The sequence below is a fragment of the Heterodontus francisci genome, chromosome 1 (genome assembly GCF_036365525.1).
Source record: "Heterodontus francisci isolate sHetFra1 chromosome 1, sHetFra1.hap1, whole genome shotgun sequence".
Taxonomy (NCBI): Eukaryota; Metazoa; Chordata; class Chondrichthyes; order Heterodontiformes; family Heterodontidae; genus Heterodontus; species Heterodontus francisci.
The window spans coordinates 126,461,821-126,479,519 of record NC_090371.1 but is presented as its reverse complement, the minus strand read 5'-3'; the positions used below and the strand labels follow the sequence as shown (position 1 = coordinate 126,479,519).

General features: G+C 44.5%; 1 protein-coding gene across 12 annotated transcripts in view; it reads right to left on the bottom strand.

Annotated features, from left to right (window-relative positions):
* Positions 1-17,699, bottom strand: part of fryl (furry homolog, like) — a 655,772-nt gene that overhangs the window by 376,435 nt on the left and 261,638 nt on the right. The window lies entirely within an intron of this gene.

Below are 17,699 nucleotides of genomic sequence, written 5' to 3'. Positions count from 1 at the left end.
GTCAAACTATTAAGTACCAAGTTCACTCGTATTCCAAGAAACCTTTTAACTTCACCCTAAATTATTTCAACAAGAGTTCAGAGAATTTGTCACCCATTGTTTCTTTCAATGTGCAGTATTAAACACTTCTCCTTAGTGATCTCCATCTGCCACTGCTCTGCCCATGAATGGACTTCCGGTTCACTTTCTCAATTCTTGGGAGGATCAATGAATTCAACAGCCCTCCTCATTTGGTATCATTTGCAAAAACAATTTACATTCAGTTTCTCAATCAGGTCACTTATTATATGTGTGAAACAGTAGAGACATCAACCATAAATCATCAGCAAGGCTATGGCGTAGTGGCAATGTCACTGGACTAGTAATCCAGAGGCCCAGGTGTATGCCCTGGGGAGACGGGTTCAAAACCTATCACAGCAGCTGATGGAATTTAAATTCAATTAATTAATAAAAAATCTGGAATTGAAAGCTAGTCTCAGTAATGGTATCACCTTATTACAGAAAGGATGTAATTGCACTACAGAGGAGATTTACAAGGATGTTGCCGGGACTGGAAAAATGCAACTGTGAAGAAAAATTGGATAGGCTGGGGTTGCTCTCCTTCGAATAGAGAAGGCTGAGGGGAGACCTGATTGAAATGTACAAAATTGTGAGGAGTCTGAATGGAATGGATGTGAAGGGCCTATTTACCTTAACAGAGAGGTCAGTGACTAGGGCAGAGATAAAAAGTGATTGGTATTAAGATTAGAGGGGAGATGAGGAAAAAAAGTTTTCACCAGAGGGTAGTGGGGGGTCTCGAACTCACTGCCTGAAAGGGTAGTAGAGGCAGAAACCCTCAACTCATTTAAAAGGTGTCTGGATATGCACCTCAAGTGCCATAACCTGCAGGGAATACGGACCAAATGCTGGAAAGTGGGATTAAACTCGGTGGCTCGTTTTTGGGCGGGGGAAAAAAGATAGGCCAAGTGACCTGTTTCTGCGCCGTAAACTTTCCATGATTCTACGAGCCAAAATTTCCTTCAATTAAATATTGGGAAGACTGAAGCCCTGTTTTTGGTCTCTGCTCCAAACTCCATTCTCTTGCTACCGACTCCATCTGGCAACAGTCTGAGATTAAGCAAGTCTGGTCGCAACATTTGATCCGGAGATGAGCTTTCAACCTCATATTCATGCCATCACCAAGACTGCCTATTTCCACCTCCATAACATCACCAAACTTTGCCCCTGTCTCAGCTCATTTGCTGCTGAAACCCTCATTCATTCCTTGTTACCTCTAGACGACAATTCCAATGGGGTCATGAAAAGTCATTGGCAAACAGGATTAAGGAGAATCCCAAGGCTTTTTATACGTATATAAAGAGCAAGAGGGTAACCAGGGAAAGGGTTGGCCTGCTCAAGGACAGAGAAGGGACTCTATGTGTGGAGCCAGAGGAAATGGGTGAGCTACTAAATGAGTACTTTGCATCAGTATTCACCAAAGAGAAGGACTTGGTGGATGATGAGCCTAGGGAAGGGAGTGTAGATAGTCTGGGTCATGTCGTTATCAAAAAGGAGGAGGTATTGGGCATCTTGCAAAGCATTAAGGTAGATAAGTCCCCAGGGCCTGATGGGATCTACCCCAGAATACTGAGGGAGGCAAGGGAAGAAATTACTGGGGCCTTGACAGAAATCTTTGTATCCTCATTGGCTACAGGTGAGGTCCCAGAGGATTGGAGAATAGTCAATGTTGTTCCTTTGTCTAATAAAGGTAACAAGGATAATCCAGGAAATTATAGGCCAGTGAGCCTTACTTAAGTGGTAGGGAAATTATTAGAGAGGATTCTTCAGGACAGGATGTACTCACATTTGGAAACAAATGAACTTATTAGCGAGAGGCAGCATGATTTTGTGAAGGGGAGGTTGTGTCTCACTAACTTGATTGAGTTTTTTGAGGAAGTGACGAAGATGATTGATGAAGGAAGGGCAGTGGATGTTGTCTATATGGACTTCAGTAAAGTCTTTGACAAGGTCCCTCATGGCAGACTGGTACAAAAGGTGAAGTCACACGGGATCAGAGGTGAGCTGGCAAGATGGATACAGAACTGGCTCGGTCATAGAAGACAGAGGGTAGCAGTGGAAGGGTGCTTTTCTGAATGGAGGGCTGTGACTAGTGGTGTTCCGCAGGGATCAGTGCTGGGACCTTAGCTGTTTGTAGTATTTATAAATGATTTGGAGCTGGTCTGATTAGTAAATTTACGGACGACACAAAGGTTGGTGGAGTTGCGGATAGTGATGAAGATTGTCAGAGGATACAGCAGGATATAGATCGGTTGGAGACTTGGGTGGAGAAATGGCAGATGGAGTTTAATCTGGACAAATGTGAGGTAATGCATTTTGGAAGATCTAATACAGGTGGGAAGTATACAGTAAATGGCAGAACCCTGAGGAGTATTGACGGGCAGAGAGATCTGGGCGTACAGGTCCACTGGTCACTGAAAGTGGCAACACAGGTGGATAAGGTAGTCAAGAAGGCATACGGCATGCTTGCCTTCATTGGTCGGGGCATAGAGTATAAAAATAGGCAAGTCATACTGCAGCTGTACAGAACTTTAGTCAGGCCACATTCAGAATATTGCGTGCAATTCTGGTTGCCACACTACCAGAAGGACGTGGAGGCTTAGGAGAGGGTACAGAAGAGGTTTACCAGGATGTTGCCTGGTCTGGAGGGCATTAGCTATGAGGAGAGGTTGGATAAACTCGGATTGTTTTCACTGGAACAACGGAGGTGGAGGGGCGATATGATAGAGGTTAACAAAGTTATGAGCAGCATAGACAGAGTGGATATTCAGAAGCTTTTTCCCAGGGTGGAAGAGTCAGTTACTAGGGGACATAGGTTTAAGGTGAGAGGGGCAAAGTTTAGAGGGGATGTGCGAGGCAAGTTCTTTACACAAAGGGTGGTGAGTGCCTGGAATTTGCTGCCGGGGGAGATGGTGGAGGCAGGTACGATAATGACGTTTAAGAGGCATCTTGACAAATACATGAATAGGATGGGAATAGAGGGATACGGTCCCCGGAAGTGCAGAAGGTTTTAGTTTAGGCAGGCATCAAGATCGGCGCAGGCTTGGAGGGCCGACTGTCCTGTGCTGTACTGTTCGTTGTTCTTGTTCTTTGATTGTTTTTTGAGGAGAGATTGCAGAAACTGGGCCTGTATTCTCTAGCGTTTCCAAGAATGAGAGGTGATCTCATTGAAACTTACAAAATTCTTAAAGGGCATGACAGGTTAGATATGGATAGGATGTTTCCTCTGGCTGCTGAGTCTAGAACAAGGCAACACTGTCTCAAAATATGGGGCAGGCCATTTAAGGCTGAGATGAAGAGGAATTTCTTTACTTAGAGGGTGGTGAATCTGTGGAATTGTCTATCCTAGAGGGCTGTGGAAGCTCAATCATTGAGCATGTTCAAGACAGAAATCGATAGATTTCTGAATACCAACGACATCAAGGGATATGGGGATAGTGGGGAAAAATGGTGCAGAGGTAGATGATCAGCCATGATCTGTTTGAATGGCGGAGCAGGCTTGATGGGCCAAATGACCGACTCCTGCTCCTATTTCCTGTGATCCTATGAACCAACTCCAAAATCTGAAAATCCCACACAACAGCGTACAAACCAGAGGGTAATCGTCAAGTAGAGCACTTTAACAGGACACTGTTGGGGATGCTTCATACTCTATATGCTCACAAGAAGTTCAGATGGAAAGACCATGTCAACAAGGTTGTGCTGCTACTAGTTACTCTCCATTCCATTTTGTAGGTCACCAAGGCTACCCGTGGACATGGGTCTAGTCTTCATGATGCAGAGGATGGGTCAGCCGCAGTCAGCCACAAAGAATGCGCACACAAGTGGAGATAGCAGTTGCATCAGGCGTGCAAGACAGCAACTCGTAACGTAGCAAAATCATCTGCAAGAGGCTAAAAGCATTATGATAAGAACGTTCCAAGTGTTCCGCTTAGTCCAGATCGCGTGTTGGTCAAAAACATCGTTCTTTCTGGAGGACACGTCAAGCTGCATTCAAACTGGCAGGATGCAATTCATCAGGTAATCTCGCAAAAGGAAAAGTCAATGCCAGTTTATGAAGTAAAGTAGAACATGGCAAGGGAGGTGTTAAAGTTCTACACAGAAATATGCTACTTCCATGTGACTGTTTACCTTTTAACGAAAGCTACAAGCCACCTATGGAAAAGACTCCAGCTCGACAACCAGCCAAATGCAAAGAACCAGACAGAAAGTCTATCCAGATGATGAATTATGACTCCTTTGCACTGAGTCAGAAAGAGAGTACCATCTGAGATGAAAAACAGGTGGAGGAAATTGAACCTTCAGGCCCAGACCGCATCACCGAAGAGATATCTGAGACCCTAAAATAAAAGCAAAATACTGCGGATGCTGGAAATCTGAAATAAAAACAAGAAATGCTGGAACCACTCAGCAGATCTGGCAGCATCTGTGGAAAGAGAAGCAGAGTTAACGTTTCGGGTCAGTGACCCTTCTTCGGAACTGACAAGTATTAAAAATGTCACAGGTTATAAGCAAGTGAGGTGGGGGTGGGACAAGAAATAACAAAGGAGAAGGTGTAGATTGGACAAGGCCACATAGCTGACCAAAAGGTCATTGAGCAAAGGCAAACAATATGTTAATGGTGTGTTGAAAGACAAAGCATTAGTACAGATAAGGTGTTAACGGACTGAATATTGAACAGCAGCAAGTGCAAACATGAAAAAAACAGTAGGTAAGCAAACTGAACAAACTAAGATGAAATGAAATAAATGCAAAAAAAGGTTGTAAAAAATGTAAAAAAGAAAAAAGAAAAAACTAAAAATGAAAGTAAAATGGGGGGCTGTCATGCTCTGAAATTATTGAACTCAATGTTCAGTCCCACAGGCTGTAGTGTGCCTAATCGGTAGATGAGATGCTGTTCCTCGAGCTTGCATTGATGTTCACTGGAACATTGCAGCAATCCCAGGACAGAGATGTGAGCATGAGAGCAGGGGGGAGTGTTGAAATGGCAAGCAACCGGAAGCTCAAGGTCCTGCTTGCGGACTGAGCGGAGGTGTTCCACAAAGCGGTCACCCGGTCTGCGCTTGGTCTCCCCAATGTAGAGGAGACCACATTGTGTGCAGCGAATACAGTATAAGACATTGAAAGAAGTACAAGTAAATCGCTGCTTCACCTGAAAGGAGTGTTTGGGGCCTGGGATAGTGAGGAGAGAGGAGGTAAATGGGCAGGTATTACACCTCCTGCGATTGCAGGGGAAGCTGCTATGGGACGGGGACGAGGTGGTGGGGTAATGGAGGAGTGGACCAGGGTGTCGCGGAGGGAACGATCCCTTCGGAATGCTGACAGGGGAAGGGAGGGGAAGATGCGTTTGGTAGTGGCATCACGCTGGAGGTGGCGGAAATGGCGGAGGATGATCCTTTGGATATGGAGGCTGATGGAGTGGAAAGTGAGGACAAGGGGAACCCTGTCACGGTTCTGGGAGGGAGGGGAAGGGTTGAAGGCAGAGGTATGGGAAATGGGCCGGATACGGTTGAGGGCACTGTCAGCAACAGTGGAGGGGAATCCTCGGTTGAGGAAAAAGGAGGTCATACCAGAAGCACCGTCATGGAAGGCAGCATCATCAGAGCAGATGCGTCGAAGACGGAGAAACTGGGAGAATGGAATGGAGTCCTTACAGGAGGTAGGGTGTGAAGAAGTGTAGTCGAGGTAGCTGTGGGAGTCGGTGGGCTTATAATGGATATTAGTAGACAACCTATCCCCAGAGATGGAGACAGAGAAGTCGAGGAAGGGAAGGGAAGTGTCAGAGATGAACCATGTAAAGGTGAGAGAAGGGTGGAAATTGGAAGCAAAGTTGATAAAGTTTTCCAGTTCGGGGCGGGAGCAGGAAACGGCACCGATACAGTCATCAATGTACCAGAAAAAGAGTTGGGGGAGGGGGCCTGAGTAGGACTGGAACAAAGAATGCTCGAAATATCCCACAAAAAGACAGGCATAACTAGGACCCATGCGGGTACCCATAGCAACACCTTTTATTTGAAGGAAGTGCGTGGAGTTGAAGGAGAAGTTGTTCAATGTGAGAACAAGTTCAGCCAGGCGGAGGAGGGTGGTGGTGGGTGGGGACTGGTTGGGCCTCTGTTCCAGGAAGAAGTGGAGAGCCCTCAAACCATCCTGGTGGGGGATGGAGGTGTAAAGCGATTGGACGTCCATAGTGAAGAGGAGGCGGTTGGGACCAGGAAACTGGAAATTGTCAAAATGACGTAGGGCGTCAGAAGAGTCACGGATGTAGGTGGGAAGAGACTGGACCAGCGGAGAAAACTGAGACCCTAGATGGTTTGAGTGAAATCTCGCCTGCAGACAAACTAGGACAAAGTAAAGCTGGTGTGCAGGGGATACCCAAGGAAGCAACACTGGTGCAAAATACAAGTGACATGTCTGATCCCATTGGTGATTGCCAACCTTTCAGACCCAAATAGGAACTGAGGCCATTCGTCCAATGAAAGGGGCAACCATTTCACAGGAGACCAAAGGAGTTCAACAAGGACAAGGAGACCTCCTCAGACATTCACATACATAAAATGATTAGGGCAACCAAATTGGGAGTCTAGGAAGGCAGAGATAAACTCCATTTTCATTCCTTCCCATCTGCAAGCTGGTTTGACTCTGCAGCAACTATGCTCACCTGCACATCATCCACAGCAACATGGTCCCTCTCAGAACCTGCCTACACCCCAGCCTCCAATTATGCCACACATCCAGCAACCTATACTAATGTCCTTTAGGGAAGGAAATCTGCTGTCCTTACCTGGTTTGGCCTATATGTGACTCCAGACCCACAGTAATGTGGTTGACTCTTACATGCCCTTGAAATGACCGAGCAAGCCACTCAGTTGAATCTAACCACTATGAAATCAATAAAACAGAATGAAACTGGACAGACCACCTGGGATTGACCTCGGCACTAGAAACGACAACGGCAAACCCAGCCCTGTCTGCTCCTGTCCCTCTCCATGACTATAGTAAAGGTCAGGGAGTTGCGATCACTATCACCGAAATGCTCTACCACTGAGAGATCTGCCACCTGGCCTGGTTCGTTGCCAAGCACCAAGTCCAACATAGTCTCCCCTCTAGTCGGCCTATCTACATATTGAGTCAGGAAACCTTCCTGGACACACCTGACAAAAACTGCTCCATCCAAACTATTTACACTAAGGAGGTTCCAATCAATATTAGGGAAGTTGAAGTCACACATGACAACAACCCTGTTACTTCTGCACCTTTCCAAAATCTGCCTCCCAATCTGTTCCTCCATGTCTCTGTTGCTATTGGGGAGTCTATAGAAAACTCCCAACAATGTGACTGCTCCTTTCCTGTTTCTGACTTCCACCCATAATGACTCAGTAGACAAACCCTCCTCGACGACCTCCCTTTCTGCAGCTGTGATACTATCCCTGATTAACAATGCCACTCCCCCACCTCTTTTACCTCCCTCCCTATTCCTTTTGAAACATCTAAACCCCGGAACATCCAACATCCATTCCTGCCCCTGTGATATCCACGTCTCCGTAATGGCCACAACATCGTAGCTCCAAGTACTGATCCATGCTCCAAGTTCATCACCCTTATTCCTGACACTTCTTGCGTTAAAATAGACACACTTCAACCCATCATACTGGCTGCAACTTTGCCCTGTCAACTGTCTAACCTTCCTCACAGACTCTCTGCACTCTCTGCCTGTTCAACAGGTACAATGTTAGCAGACCTCCAATCCTCTGACACCACACCTGTATCCAGTGAGGACTGGAAAATGATGGTCAGATCTTCTGCTATTTTCTCCCTGGCTTCTTTTAACAGCCTGGGGTACATTTCATCTGGCGCTGGTGATTTATCCACTTCCAAAGATGCTAAATGCCGTAATAAGTCCTCTCTCCCTATGTTTATCAAATTCAATACTTCACACTCCTCTTCCATAACTACAGTGTCTGCATAGTCGTCCTCTTTTCTGAAGACAGATGCAAAGTATTTATTAAGAGCCATACCCACGTCTTCCATCTCCACACATTGGTTACCATTTTGGTCTTTTATGGCCCCGACGCTTTTTTTTAGTTATCCTCTTACTCTTAATGTATTGATAAAACATCTTTGGGTACTCCATTTTATTTGGTAATATTCTTTCATGCCCTGTCTTTGCTTTCCTAATTTCCTTTTTGATTTCACTCCTCCACTTTCTATACTCCCCTCAGCTTTCTGTAGTATTGAGTTCTCGGTGTCTGGCATAAGCTTTCATTTTCTGCCTTGTCATAGCCTGTAAGCTCCTTGACATCAAGGGGATTTGGCCGCCCTACCTTTTTCTTTATGGGAACATGTTTACTCTGGACCCCTGAATCTCCCCTTTGCTTCCCACTGCTCTGACACTGATTTATCTTCAAGTAACTGTTTCCAGTCCACTTTTGTTAAATCACGACAGAAATGTTGAGGTTGTTTAGGGAGCACTTGCTGCGACTGCTGGATAGGTTTGTCCCGATGAGGCAGGGAAGGGATGGTAGGGTGAAGGAACCTTGGATGACAAGAGATGTGGAACAGCTAGTCAAGAGGAAGAAGGAAGCTTACTTAAGGTTGAGGAAGCAAGGATCAGAGGGCTCTAGAGGGTTACAAGGTAGCCAGGAAGGAACTGAAGAATGGACTTAGGAGAGCTAGAAGGGGACATCAAAAAGTCTTGACGGGTAGGATTAAGGAAAATCCCAAGGCGTTCTACACTTATGTGAGGAACAAGAGGATGGCCAGAGTGAGGGTAGGGCCGATCAGGGATAGTGGAGGGAACTTGTGCCTGGAGTCGGAGGAGGTAGGGGAGGTCCTAAATGAATACTTTGCTTCAGTATTCACTAGTGAGAGGGACCTGGTCGTTTGTGAGGACAGCGTGGAACAGGCTGATATGCTCAAACAGGTTGAGGTTAAGAGGGAGGATGTGCTGGAAATTTTGAATGTTATGAGGACAGATAAGTCCCTGGGGCCAGACGGGATATACCCAAGGATATTACGGGAAGCGAGGGAAGAGATTGCTGCGCCTTTGGCGATGATCTTTGCGTCTTCACTGTCCACTGGAGTAGTACCGGATGATTGGAGGGTGGCAAATGTTGTTCCCTTGTTCAAGAAAGGGAATCAGGATAACCCTGGGAATTATAGACCAGTCAGTCTTACATCGGTAGTGGGCAAATTATTGGAGAGGATTCTGAGAGACAGGATTTATGATTATTTGGAAAAGCATGGTTTGATTAGAGACAGTCAGCATGGCTTTATGAGGTGACGGAAGAAGAGCTCAACGTCATGCCGAGCGCGAAGTTCACTGAGGTGGGGGCGTAATGGTATAAAACTGAGACCTTTGCCGAGTACAGAATGCTCAACATCAGAGGGGGAGGTCAGAGGGTATAGTGAACACACGGCAAGGGGTCAGATCAGAAGGGGTGGGGTCAGAGGGAAGTGAAGCGGACGGAGGATCTGGAGGGGCATTAGTCCCCATCAGCTGCTGGAGCTTGCGTTCCTTAACACCTGAAAGGAAGAAAAAAAGTTTTTTGTTAATGCGTCGGATGAGACGTATGATGAAATGAAACTGTGGAGTAGAACAGCTCTGAGATAAGGTGAGGCGGTGCTGCTGGAGAGAGAGGTCCAGTGTGTGCATGTGGTGGCGCATAGCACCAGCACTGAGTGTGGATCTCAGGATGCAGCGAGAATAGCAGTCCGAGGAACGTTGTATTTCTCGGAGATACCGGTGATCCTGGGTGGTTTCAAAGCATGATGGGTGAAACTGCAGTTGGAATCCACGTGGAATAAGTCGGAGCCGGAGACAGTCACTGAGGAAGGAGATGTGGCTGTGAAAACGAGTTTTGGTAGATACCTTATCAAACACCAGGAGGGAAATAGAAAGCAATGAAGGTGAACAAGGTAAAAGAGACAAAACGAAAATCCCGTCAGAGAGAAGAGCAGAACTTCTTCAAGGTAGGCATTCCTGGAAGAGAAGTGGCAGTGAATTAAACACTAAAATAAAAGCAAAATACTGCGGATGCTGGAAATCTGAAATAAAAACAAGAAATGCTGGAACCACTCAGCAGGTCTGGCAGCATCTGTGGAAAGAGAAGCAGAGTTAACGTTTCAGGTCAGTGACCCTTCATCGGAACCCATCGATTTCCAGCATCCGCAGTATTTTGCTTTTATTATTATGGCTTTGTGAGGGGCAGGTCATGCCTCACAAGCCTTATTGAATTCTTTGAAGATGTGACAAAACACATTGATGAAGGAAGAGCAGTGGATGTGGTGTATATGGATTTTAACAAGGCGTTTGATAAGGTTCTCCATGGTAGGCTCATTCAGAAAGTAAGGAGGCATGGGATTCAGGGAACGTTGGCTGTCTGGATACAAAATTGGCTGGCCCATAGAAGTCAGAGGGTGGTAGTGGATGGAAAGTACTCAGCTTGGAGCTCGGTGACCAGTGGTGTTCCACAAGGATCTGTTCTGGGACCTCTGCTTTTTGTGATTTTTATAAATGACTTGGATGAGGAAGTGGAAGGCTGGGTTAGCAAGTTTTCCGATGACAAGAAGGTTGCTGGAGTTGTGTATAGTGTGGAAGGCTGTTGTAGGTTGCAACGGGACATTGACAGGATGCAGAGCTGGGCTGAGAAGTGGCAGATGGAGTTCAACCTGGAAAAGTGTGAAGTGATTCATTTTGGAAGGTCAAATTTGAATGCGGAATACAGGCTTAAAGACAGGATTCTTGGTAGTGTGGAGGAACAGAGGGATCTTGGGGTCCATGTCCATAGATCGCTCAAAGTTGCCACCCAAGTTGATAGGGTTGTTAAGAAGGCGTATGGTGTGTTGGCTTTCATTAACAGGGGGATTGAGTTTAAGAGCCGCGAGGTTATGCTGCAGCTCTATAAGGCCCTGGTTCGACCACACTTGGAATATTGTGTTCAGTTCTGGTCGCCTCATTATAGGAAGGATGTGGAAGCTTTAGAGAGGGTGCAGAGGAGATTTACCAGGATGCTGCCTGGACTGGAGGGCATGTCCTACGAAGAAAGATTGAGGGAGCTAGGGCTTTTCTCATTGGAGCGAAGAAGGATGAGAGGTGACTTGATAGAGGGGTACAAGATGATGAGAGGCATAGATAGAGTGGATAATCAGAGACTTTTTCCCAGGGTGGAAAGGGCCATCACCAGGGGGCATAATTTTAAGGTGATTGGAGGAAGGTTTCGGGGAGATGTCAGAGGTAGGTTCTTTACACAGAGAGTGGTGGGTGCGTGGAATGCGCTGCCAGCAGTGGTGGTAGAAGCAGATACATTAGGGGCATTTAAGCGACTGTTGGATAGGTACATGGATGATAGTAGAATGAAGGGTAGGTAGTTAGTTTGATCTTAGAGTAGGTTAAAGGTTCGGCACAACATCGTGGGCCGAAGGGCCTGTACTGTGCTGTACTGTTCTATGTTCTATGTTCTAATAGATCAGACTGCCCAGGAGAGGGACAAACTGTGCCTGAAGTAGCAACTTTATCACACCTTTATTCTACTTCAACCTACAGTGTCTCCTGTTCTTCTTCTGTCTTAGACAAATACGACACATCACTTCCCACCCCCACTTCAGGCGGGTACAACATTTAACCAACTATTTCAACACCAGTGTGTTGAATATCCACAACAGTAATGCAAATTAGAAACCTTGGGGCACACCATTCAGGAACACGTAGCCAAAACACAATATAGAAACTTCAGTTGGCAGTGTTAATAAAATCACATAAAACCATTTCAAGATTTAAGCTTTATGAAAAGTGTGCTGATCTGGTCTTGGGTAATTTTGTTTAAAGCATAATTATTTTACTGAGCTAAAACATGTCACTTTTGTGTCCATTTCTTACGTAAATATTTTTCAACAATGTTATATCCCATATTTATTCCCAACTCCTAAAATGAAATGGAGTTATTACATTACAGTGAAGAAACTGAAAGATCTACTGCAGAAGTGTACACATCCAAATTCGGACCTATACTGACGACAGTGCAAAGTACTTCATTGGCTATGAAGCATTTTGGGAAGTCCTGAGAACGTCAAAGCATGATACAAATGCAAGTTCTTTCTTATAAATCTTTAAGTAGAGTGATTATCATTGGAAAGATAATATTCCACAGTTTCTAATTACATACGTGCTCTGTTCAGTTTACACAGGCTTCAACACTAAAAAAAACTGATAAAAATATACTTCAACCATCACCCAAACATGTATAAAGAACTTATTAAAAGACGTTACTATCACATTATTGAAATGTGAAATAATTGTGGACATCTTTCAGTTACGTATTCTGTTAGCTTTGAGAATCGTACTAAATGTAATATTTTAAGAATATGAACTAGGTTCCAAATAACTTATCCATGTATCAAGTGTATTTTGAAATCTTGCTGCCATATTTTTATACAACTATATTTTTATACACTCTAGTTATATATTTTATATACATTGTTATGCACCCTAGTTGTTATATGAACCAGCTTTTAGTTTTGTACTGGTTTTGAGATTATGTAATTTACCATCTTACTTTTGTCATGGTTAAAAACATTATTCGTCCTTCATAATTTCATTTATAAGAACATTAGATGTGCAGGCCTTTTCCTGCAAACCACATGATCTCCTCAGAGTTCAGATTCCTGGAAATCATGTAGTCTCCTCAGTCACAGTGATGAGCAGGATTCCTGGAAATCACATGACTCTAATTCATGTAAGACATTTGATCTGTTATCTCTACAGAATAAAGGTACCATTTAATGGATAGCACTGCCCTAGGTGTCTGTCACTTTAAGAAACCAATGAGAAAGTGAACACATGCACTTGAGACCAAAAGAACTGGGGAGGGTCATCTGGTTAGGGGTGTAAACCTCCTAGAAAGGGTTAAAAGACTATGCCCAGTAGCCCTTGGCACACAGTTTCAAAGGAGGAAGTAGTAAGAAGACCAGAACTAGCATTGACCTGTGTTCAAGCTGCTCCAGACAGTAAAGGCCGTGGGTGACTTGTAAACAATTGCCTGGTTAAGTATAACATTGTTACTTAATAAATCCTTTTAATTTGTTGCACCAGAACTACTGTCTGCCAACTGTTTTGTCTTGTCCGAGAACCCAAGCAAGGTTCAGAACCACCCAGAACCTTTACAACATGCATCCCAAGCCTAGTTGGAATGTTGTTTCCTTGTTATAGTTTAACTTGAAAAAATATAATTCATCTTTTAGATTCTTTGAATTTAAGAAGAAGAAGCTTGGAAGCGTAGTTCTCATCCAATTTATTTGCACCAAGATTTGCACCAACTTTAAGTTACCTTTTTTCTTCTCTTAAGAATGTGTAGCATCACCTTGAATCCCTATGATGGGGATTGTGCTTAAGAAATTCATCCTGGCACCTGTGATGGCTTGGTGGACAAAATCATACAAGAGTAACTTGCATTCATATACTGCCTTTAGCGCACTGAAGTATTCCTCAGAGGCGTAATCAGACAAAAATGGACGTTGAATCAAAGGAGTCAACGTGACCAAAAGCTTGGTAAAAGAGGTGGGTTTTAAGTAGAGTCTTGAAGAAATAGATGGATGTGAAGAGGCAGAAAGGTTTAGTTAGGGAGGAAATTCCACAGAACTGTTGGCGGATGGCACTACTGAATGGTGGGGTGAAATGGCGGGGGCGGGAGTGGGGGAGGCGGGGGGAAGAATAGATGCACAAGAGGCCAGAGTCAGAGAAACAGACTGTTTGAAGGAGGCTGTGGTGTTGGAGGAGGTTTACAAGATAGAGAAGGCGGCGGCTATGAAGGGATTTAAACACAAGGACGAGAGCTTTCAACTGGAAGTGTTGGGGGTTTGGAGTCAATGTAGATCAGAAAATACAGGAGCACTGCATCAGCAGTCCTTGATGCAGGATCGTAACTGAGCAGCAGGGCTTTGGATGAGCTGAACTTCAGGCAGGGTGGAAGGCCAGCTGAGAAAGCATTGCAACAGTAAAGTCTGGAGGTGACAAGCGCATGGATGAGGGTTCAGTCAGGAGCAGAGTTGGGAGATACTAAGGAAATAGGAGTAGACTGTCTTTGTGATGGAGAGGATAAGGGATTAGAAATTCAGCTGGGGATCAAACAGGAAGCTGAGGATGTTAACAGTCTGATTCAACCTGTGACAGGGCCTGGGAAGGAGGATGGCATTGGTTGCAAAGGCACTGTGGCAAGGACCAAAGATGATGGCTTCAATCTTCCCAATGGGAAGTAATAGTGACTCATCGAAGACTAGATGACAGACAAGTATGTTTGACAGTACAGAAGCAGTAGTAGGATCAAAAGAGATGGTAGAGAAAAAAGAGCTCGGAATCAATGTGCAAGGGGACCTGGCCGTGTCTTTAGATGATGTTGTCAAGAGGCAGCATGCAAATGGGGAAGAGGAGGGATCCAAGGAAAGATCCTTGGGAAACTTTAGAGGCAACTGCAGGAATGGAAAGAGAAGCTATTCAGTGCTATGACCGGGATATAAACCTGACCTGAGAGGTTCAAATATGGAGCAGTGGAAAAGATAGGCATGGACTGGGGAGTGGAGCGTTGGAAATAGTTTGCAAGAACGGAAGGGTTGAGGAATTTTTGTGAGCAGGTGGTGTCTATGTTGATGGGGGACAGCATAAGGAGCAGAACCATTTACAATGTCAGCTAACATGGAAGCCAGGAAGAGATGTTGGGTGGTCAACAGTTTAATAGAATTGGCGTCAAGTGAGCAAGAATTGTAGAGATACGCTCAAAGAAGGCTTGACAGAAGGGGAGAAACTAGAGAAGAATGTGGGTTAGGGCTGGAGGAAGCCTGAAGGAAGGTTTGGCTTAGTGGGCAAGGAGGAGGGGAGGAGGCAACAGAATGGATTGTCTCAATCGTAACAAGATCCTCACACTTATTAGACGTGACAATGGGCTGGGGGTTAATTTTGCTTTCCAGAGGGAGCCTGAAATAGTGGGTGGTTTTGGCAGAAAAGAGAAGCCCAAAATTATGGTGTTGTATTTCTGCAGATGCCCTCAGAAATAGAACTGGCAATATTCCATTTTGTTGAGTTTGTCTGCTTCAAAATAATGGATTCCAGGAGCATCAAGTTCATTTATGATATTAAAAAAAAAACTCAAGGATGGGATTCAACTGGTTCTTATCTGAGCCAGTCATGTATGACTCATATCATAACCTCTTGTTATGGAAATTGCATATATTAATATTTACGAAGCAATCTTTGAATGGATGAATTGTGTAATACCCTTTTTTCATATTCAATTTTCTTTCAGTTTGACTAATCTACACTGTCAAGCTTTTTAACTTTTCACAGCTATGGTGCAATTGACTAAATTCTTAGTGCAGAAACCTTTTTTTTAAGAGATACAGCACTGAAACAGGCCCTTCGGCCCACCGAGTCTGTGCCGACCATCAACCACCCACTTATACTAATCCTACACTAATTCCATATTCCTACCACATCCCCACCTGTCCCTATATTTCCCTACCACCTACCTATACTAGGAGCAATTGCTAATGGCCAATTTACCTATCAACCTGCAAGTCTTTGGCTTGTGGGAGGAAACCGGAGCACCCGGAGGAAACCCACGCAGACACAGGGAGAACTTGCAAACTCCACACAGGCAAACTCCACTCCCTTCAAGTTTTCTTAAACAGAAACAATGGTTGTTAAGTGCACTGCACAGTTTACAAATACACAGTTCACATCAGGAAAGCCCCAGGATCATTTGCCTTCCATCCTGAGTTAGTGGGTTTCAGTTAAGGTAAAGGCCATTATAAATGGCTTCAGCATTCCTAGAATATGGAGTGGGTGAAAGAGAAAGTCAGTCAAGGTTCCTATTCCTGATCACCATCCCAGTGACTTCACACGTGCAAATATCACGCAAGGCAAAGTGACGTTTCCCACCCAACACTAACCAACACTTGGGAATCATAGACAGTTACAGCACAAAATGAGGTCATTTAGCCCATCAAGTCTGGGGAAAACACATACACACACACCACAAATCAAATCACAAGAGCACATTTAAACTCAAACTTCTACTCAAACACCCTCAATTGCACTATGGCCAATTCATCAAGTAGAGTTCTAAAAGACAAGCAAAACCAAAACTTTGAAATCTAAAATAAAAACAGAAAGTGGTGGAAATACGCAGCAAGTCTGGCAGCACCCATGGAGAGAGAAACAGCTAACATTTCAGGTCTGTGATCTTTCATCAGAACTGAAACTAAATTTTCTAATCTAAGTCTGCTTACACAAATCATGGATGAGTTTAAGCACTTCACTGATTTAAGGGCACCAAATCTAATTAGGAACACAGGAGCAGGAGTAGGCCATTCAGCCCATCGAGCATGCCCCGCCATTCAATACGATCATGGCTAATCATCCACTTCAATGCCTTTTTCCCGCACTATCCTCATATCCCCTTATGTCATTTGTATTTAGAAATCTGTCAATCTCTGCTTTAAACCTACTCAATGACTGAGCTTCCACAGCCCTCTGGGGTAAAGAGTTCCAAAGATTCACAACCCTCTGAGTAAAGAAATTTCTCCTCATCTTGGTCCTAAGTGGCTTCCCCCTTATTTTGAAATTGTGTCCTCTGGTTCTAGACTCCCCAACCAGGGGAAACATCTCAGCTCCATCTACCCTGTCTATCCCTTTAAGTATTTTGAAGGTTTCAATGAGATCACCTCTCATTCTTCGAAACTCTAGAGAATACAGGTCCAGTTTCCCTATTCTCTCTTCAGAGGACAGTCCTGCCATCCTGGGAACAAGTCTGGTGAACCTTCATTGCACTCCCTCTATGGCAATAATATCCTTCTTAAGGTAAGGGGACCAAAACTGCACACAGTACTCCAAGTGCGGTCTAACCAAGGTTCTATACAATTGAAGCAAGACTTCACTACTCCTGTACTCAAATCCTCTTGCAATAAAGGCTAATATACCATTAGCTGCCTTAATTGCTTGCTGCACCTGCATGTTAGCTTTCAGTGACCTATTGACAAGGACACCCAGGTCCCTTCATACATCTACATTTTCTAATCTCTTCCCATTTAAGAAATACTCTGCACATCTATGCCTCCTACCAAAGTGGATAACCTCACATTTTTCCACATTATATTCCATCTGCCACGTTCTGTTCACTAAGTCTGTCCAAATCCCCTTGAAGCTGCTTTGCATCCTCCTCACAACACACATTCCCACTTAGTTTTGTGTCATCCGCAAAATTGGAAATACTACATTTGGTCTCCACATCCAAATCATTGATATATATTGTGAACAGCTGGGGCTCAAGCACTGATCCCTGTGGTACTCCACTGGTCACTGCCTGCCAACGTGAGAATGACCCATTTATTCCTACTCTCTGCTTTCTGCCTGTTAACCAATCCTTAATCCATGCCAGTATATTACCTCCTATCCCATGTGCTCTATTTTGCTAACCAACCTCCTGTGGGGGACTTTATCAAAAGCCTTCTGAAAATCCAGGTATACCACGTCCACCGACTCCCCTTTATCAATTGTTAGTAACATCCTCAAAAAACGGCAATAGGTTCGTCAAACATGACTTCTCTTGAAATGCTAGTATCACACAAAACAACAAAAATAAAAGGCATATCTGTCA